Source organism: Xenopus tropicalis, chromosome 8 (genome assembly GCF_000004195.4).
Source record: "Xenopus tropicalis strain Nigerian chromosome 8, UCB_Xtro_10.0, whole genome shotgun sequence".
NCBI lineage: Eukaryota > Metazoa > Chordata > Amphibia > Anura > Pipidae > Xenopus > Xenopus tropicalis.
Window position 1 is genome coordinate 106878965 of NC_030684.2, and position 6000 is coordinate 106884964.

The following is a 6000-nucleotide window of genomic DNA, read 5'->3' on the forward strand; positions in this document are numbered from 1 at the left end:
TTGCGTTCCCACAATTATTTTCAAGTGGGGTAATCAACATCCGTTTTGCTGGACACCTGCCAGTATATATATATATTATACAAAAAATGCCCCAATACAGACCTCTGGTTGTTTCAGCGTGAGCTCCCAAACACAGACAAGAATGCGAGACATATACATATACAAATACTTTACTGTCAAGCTGATGTTCTTGCGATAGCCGAATGAAAGCAGGCATGTCATACCGCAGCGTATTGTAAAAACAGGAGATTACTTGACTAACGCATAAAGACAACAACTAAGGGAACATGAAAGATCCACTCAGATCTGAGTGACCGGGCTTATATAAGCACCCAGCACATAATCAAGTTAAATGGCAGATATGAAAAAAAAAAATCAGCAGCACAGTAGCTGTACCGTATAATAATAGAGAGCAATGGTATATAACAACCACAGCAGCAGTTCAGAATAAAAGGGGGTGAATGAACTCTATAGCTATATATCACTGAAACTAGATTGCCAGTATTGATAACATTCATAGGATACACTGTACTTATATCAAAACACCGTTTTCTTAGTTCATGGAAAGAGGATTATTTATTGCACACTATACAAATGAGACAATGTAACTCTGCATTTACCAGGATTTGAACGTTCCATTACATGTCATTGCCCTTGTCTATATTAAGTGACCGACCTTCAGTTTGGCCCCTTGCATTTGATCTTCTTGGGGCAAATTTACAATAAGCATCCCACAAGGTAAGCTCACTACAAACCACAGTAATTACAGATCAAAAATAAAAACCCCACCGCAACAGACAAAAACACCAAGATAGGTCATTGTTTTTCCTACCTGGACTTATCATAAAACGGGCTGAGAAGGGGGTGCAGAGTGTGAGTTCAAGCTGAAATCAAGATTCCGTTTTCTGGTGGATGCAGCAGGAGCTGAGAGGCTTGCGCTGTAGACAGTTAGTGCAGTCCTCATAAAACACCAGCTGTAGTGATGGCATGTCTGAACGCAGCTATACCCACCAGATCTCCTGCTGAATGAAATAAAGGCGCTCCACTGGAGACCCCGGAAGCAAATGGGCCCTGCTCAAGGGGCCCTGGTCAACTCTCTGTGAGGCACTCTTGTCTAATTCATTTTCTGCCTGTGTTTCCTCCGGAGAGATCAAACAGACCTTCATCCATTACAAAAAGGCACATGGCTTTTCAAAAGAACCGTAAAACAATATGTGATCAAATCCAGGCCTACAGGCATGATGTATTTGCTGGGCACAATGTAAAACAATCCAAAAGGGGTAAATTGAGCGCTTACACAGATTTTAAAAACTGGAAAGCTCTTGTCTAACATATGCATTTTACTGACCCGTGGAACAACCATGACGGAGTGCAGCTTTAACTTTTTCCAAGCACATGCTCTAGCCCAAAGGGTGAATAACTTGGTTGGCTTTTTAACAGCTAAGAAATTTGTCTTAAAACTCCCAATAGCTAATACAAAAAGCCCTGCAAAAATTAGAGGCAGAGAACTTTTCAGAACCAATGCCATCAGAAATCTTGTACTCCCATATATTTGCACCACAGAGTACTGAATGGCAAAGTTGTATATAACAGCACTCTATGGGAGATTATTTCCTCTTCTTCCTTCCAAGGAACTTTTTTTTTGGCCGGGTAACCTTAAGGGAGGTTAAGGGAGCAGATAAAATAAGGTGCCGGAGTACTGCCAGCAGTCCTCAAATCACCTTTAGTGCCACAAGAGCCTGGCATCGATTTCCATAGCACAATATTTCTAGCAGCAGCTTAGTCTGCACGGCAAGCCTCTTACATAAAACACTTCAGAACAGACCACAGTTCTGTATTAAAATACATATTATTATGTTATTATACAAATTGCACATTTTAAAATAGGCAAAATAATATTTTATTTCTAAATGTGTCATGATACACACCAAAAGCAATAACTCAATATAACAGGGTGAAAAATAAGTTAGACTATAAACTGAGGTATCTCAATAGGCTTCTCCTATATGCTGAAAACCGGTAAAAATATATTCTTCCATAATGATTACCATTCACTTTCAATCAAAAGACAATAACATTATTGAAAGGCTTTTTGTGAAAAGAACATTGTCACTCTCTGTATTTGCATTTATAACTATGACTAGTATCTTCTATTATGTTTACCCCCTCAAAGACTATGTCCATAAATATTAACAAAAGCTATGCACCATGATTTAAATGCTGGAAAGGATATGGGAACAAACAGGCTGGCTTTTCAAAACTCCTTTCCTAGAGCAGCTGCCAGCCATCACACCCCATTCGGCACCACCATATATGCCAATAGACACAACAAAAAATGCCCAAGCTTCTCGCAGTATAAATGCCCCAATATACTTTGGCACAAGAGTTGTCACTGTGGGGGAAACATTTGGGAGGCAGTAGCTGATCCTTGGCAATTTACTGGTCACAAGGTGAGTTTCCTACAGACAATACATCCCCTCTAAGACAAATAAGATGGCAGTAAGCCATTAAAATGAAACTGGATGGTAAATTAATTGTAAAGTCCAGTTGCACAAATGAGCCTAGGTAGCAAGCTTTATTTTCCAGCAATGATACAAAAAGGCAAAGCAGAAACTGTGATTCACAGAAAAATAGTGTTCTGACTAATACAAAGATAAATGCTATGAAAGGTAAAAAAAGTGAAAGCTGAGCAGTGCAATATGAAAGAGCACTGTTCTGGTCTATAGAGCAGCAGCACATGGCAAGACAAGCATAATTAATCACCACTACACTTAAATGTTGTACACAGAACTCTATTTAAAATAAATGTAATTGCTGTAAGTCAAGAAGGTTGGCTGTATTACCTTAATACTGTATGTCACCCTCCAGCTGCTACAAACATGTCTATGAAGATTCTCATTCATCCAGGTCATGATGTTCAGTATCTAATAGAATTAAGTCTAAAGCAACTAAACTAGAGTTAGAAAGTCCAGTTGCTTTAGACTTAATTCTACTAGATACTGCTACAAACATTTCCTACCATTTGTGTGGGTAGGGAATTCCTTGCCAAGGATGTTGTTAGTTGGTTGTTGTTTATGAATTTGGCATCCCTGTTGTTTATGAATTCAGTTTACTGGGTGCCTGCCTATATAACAAGTCAGGTGGGGATGCTCTGGGTCAAGGGGAAAGCCCAAGGTCAGAAAGCAAGTGAGCTAAGGGAAGCCTGGCACCCATAATTAACAGGTTAGATAGCAGCGCTGCCCATTACAAAAGGCAGCAGTGCCCTAGTCTGTCCATAAATGGTTATCTTTCACTAAAAAGCACATTTAGCTGACTCATATGTACAAGACTGTACACAGACATAGTTATGTAAACCTGGAAATGTGTCTTAAGGACCAAATGTAGGGACCACTGCACTGATGTTGGTTATCGAGTCGTACATGAGGTCAGTCTAAGAGCAGCAACATGATGTTATCGCGTTTGATGCCATGAAGTGAGAACAGCTAGCTAAGGCTGAGATGAAATGAAACTGCTCATCACAGCAATGAAGTGTACTAGCAAACTGAGCAATTAAAATACTCGGTATAAAGTACAGTGCAGAGCATGCCGAGTGCTCTGTGTCCTCTTATAAGGATGACCATATATATGCTACTGGGCACATAGGCCAGGTGGTCAAAGCTCATCAGGAAACCATCCTGGGTATACCTATCATTACACTGGGTATTTTAACTTACATCAAGAACATCCAGTCTGTCCTTGGGTGCTGGAAGCTGTAGTTTAAAAAATCTTGGGGTGGGCATCCCATATTTGCAACATTCCCTCCTCTAGTTGGGGCTGCAGCCTTTCTGTATTGCCTGGTGCCCCTCTTTTGGGTATAGGAAAGCAAAGTGAATCACTCTCCAAAAGTGCATCACATAAGTGCCCAGGGAATGTTATATATATATATTAGGAATGTTATATAATAATGCAGCAGATAAATTTGGTCTCCCACACTCATAAATTATCTGTTCAGTGTGGGAAGTGGCAAATGGTGTCCCTGTGATACTCTGGGTACTAAAATAAAATATTGTCATTATGGAACTGCGGGTCACACAAGTATTGCCCTCTAGAATAGACTAATACAGATGGACTGTGCCAGCTGGTACACTGGAAGGGATGGGAATAAGAATCCATTAAGACAGGTTTTGACATAGATTTCTGTGTTATGGTTAGCTGTTAAAAGTGCTATTGCTGAGACGCTGGAGTCCAGTGAATGAAGATGCTGTTTCTAATGGGAACAGCTCACTGCATGTCAGTGAACGGTAACCTGAACATTAATAATGTACCAATATACTTATATTAGTATGTACAATATGTGCCAACACTGCAAGACAGATATGGTACATGAGAGGGACATTTGGGAGCAGCACCTACATTTCAATTGGCCATAACACACAGTGGCACTGCATTGTGGCCACATACTATGGGCAATCCGCCTGCTGCCATCACACTAGGACTAAAGATAGAGAACAAGAGACCTGGGCACTGCAGGAAGGCTGGGGGCAAAAAGACTAATGGGGCTCAGGGACATCTGATCTGTGGACCCTTCAGGCACTTATAGAACTAAAACTCCCAGCATCCCTTATAACCCCCCAATGTTAGGCAATGGCTACAGGGGTGCAGGTTGTATGTTATTTACAGTACAAATATCAGAGTTTCTCATCTGTCCTCCAGTGGGTCCCTGAGGCACTGGGGGCCCCAAGGCAAATGCCCTCTCTACCCCCTCCAGCTACTGCTAAAGCACAGCATATTAGAAGTGGGGGGTTGGTACACTATACGTACTAAAGCACAGCTATAATGTACCACATGTAGCAATGTAACAATGGATTTGGATGCAGGATTTCTGCACATGAATCAGTGGGTGCCAGCAATGAGCACTTACATAGCTCTACAGGGTACGTATGTAGAAAGGGAGAGAGCGCTGCAATGGGACATTAGGGTGCATCGGGCAAGACAATGTCTATGCAGTTCCCAAGCAGAACGCACACAAGTGACTGGCCCCTCAGTACCTGGGATTGTGTTACGGCTCCTCCTGCAGGCAGCGCTCACGGTCCCTCATTGTCCGCACATAAATCCAAAATGGGCAGCTTCCACAACCCGCACAAATGAGCCGCTCTCTCTACTCGCCACTGTCCGCGAACATCCCACCGCGACAGAGACGCTCTCCGCCCGGTCCTCCCGGACTCCGCTTTCCTCTTGCCCAAGTTAAGAACAAAGTTACTCCCCGCCCGCTCTCGCCCAGCGGCTGCGGCACCCTCTCGCGAGATTTCAGCGGGCAAGATGGCAGCGGGCGGTGGAGAGGGCGGTACGGGTTACCATGGTGACAGGGCAGCTTGGTAATAGCAGCTACCCAGGGGTGCTGATTAGCCGCTTTCCTGCTGAGGGGGAGTGTGACTGCTGAATCAGGGTACCATGGCTGCAGTAGTCCATCTGGAGGAGGAATGCAGGCTGATGACTTGTGCCACATATTTATCAAATATATACGAAACAGTCTTGTTATCATCTACCACACTATCCTTTCTTAAAATGACATGTTTTATATTATGTATTTAAGAATGATTGTCCAGCTTTTCTATCAGTCCCCTACCAAGTGGATCTTAAAATCAAAATTCTCATTTATATACATGCAACAGATACTGAGGTAAATTCCAGCAGGAGACAATTGTCCTACATCTATTTTTTATTATTATATTTTATAATAGCAGTTGCTTCTAAAGCAGTTTTTTTTTGCAGTAATGGCTGTGTTATAAATTGTAGCCGGTTGGAATGCATTTGCTTACAGGAAAACACACCCTGGATCTTTTCCCTGACTCCTTTCTGTCAGGGTCACTGTAGTTTCATGTTGGTTTCTGAAACCTTTGTCAGTTTCCTACTGAATAAAGGTGTTATTTTCTAGAATAATACTAAGACCGGAACCATTTGTGTGTCACAGGCCAAGCTGGTGAGACACATTCCTTCTGTTGTAATCTTTCTTCCTATTAA

At 42.1% G+C, this 6000-nt stretch overlaps 1 protein-coding gene across 3 annotated transcripts in view; it reads right to left on the reverse strand.

The window, feature by feature from the left end:
- The window catches only part of sipa1l1 (signal induced proliferation associated 1 like 1), a 131865-nt gene extending 126562 nt beyond the window's left edge, over positions 1–5303 (reverse strand). For 2 of the 3 annotated variants that reach the window (XM_004917249.4, XM_002936883.5), the window contains exon 1: positions 5028–5303. The gene's annotated coding sequence lies outside the window, so the exon portion shown is untranslated. The remainder of the gene's footprint in view (positions 1–5027) is intronic. The other variant, XM_004917250.4, reaches the window with a different exon arrangement.
- Between the last annotated feature and the right edge of the window lie 697 nt (positions 5304–6000).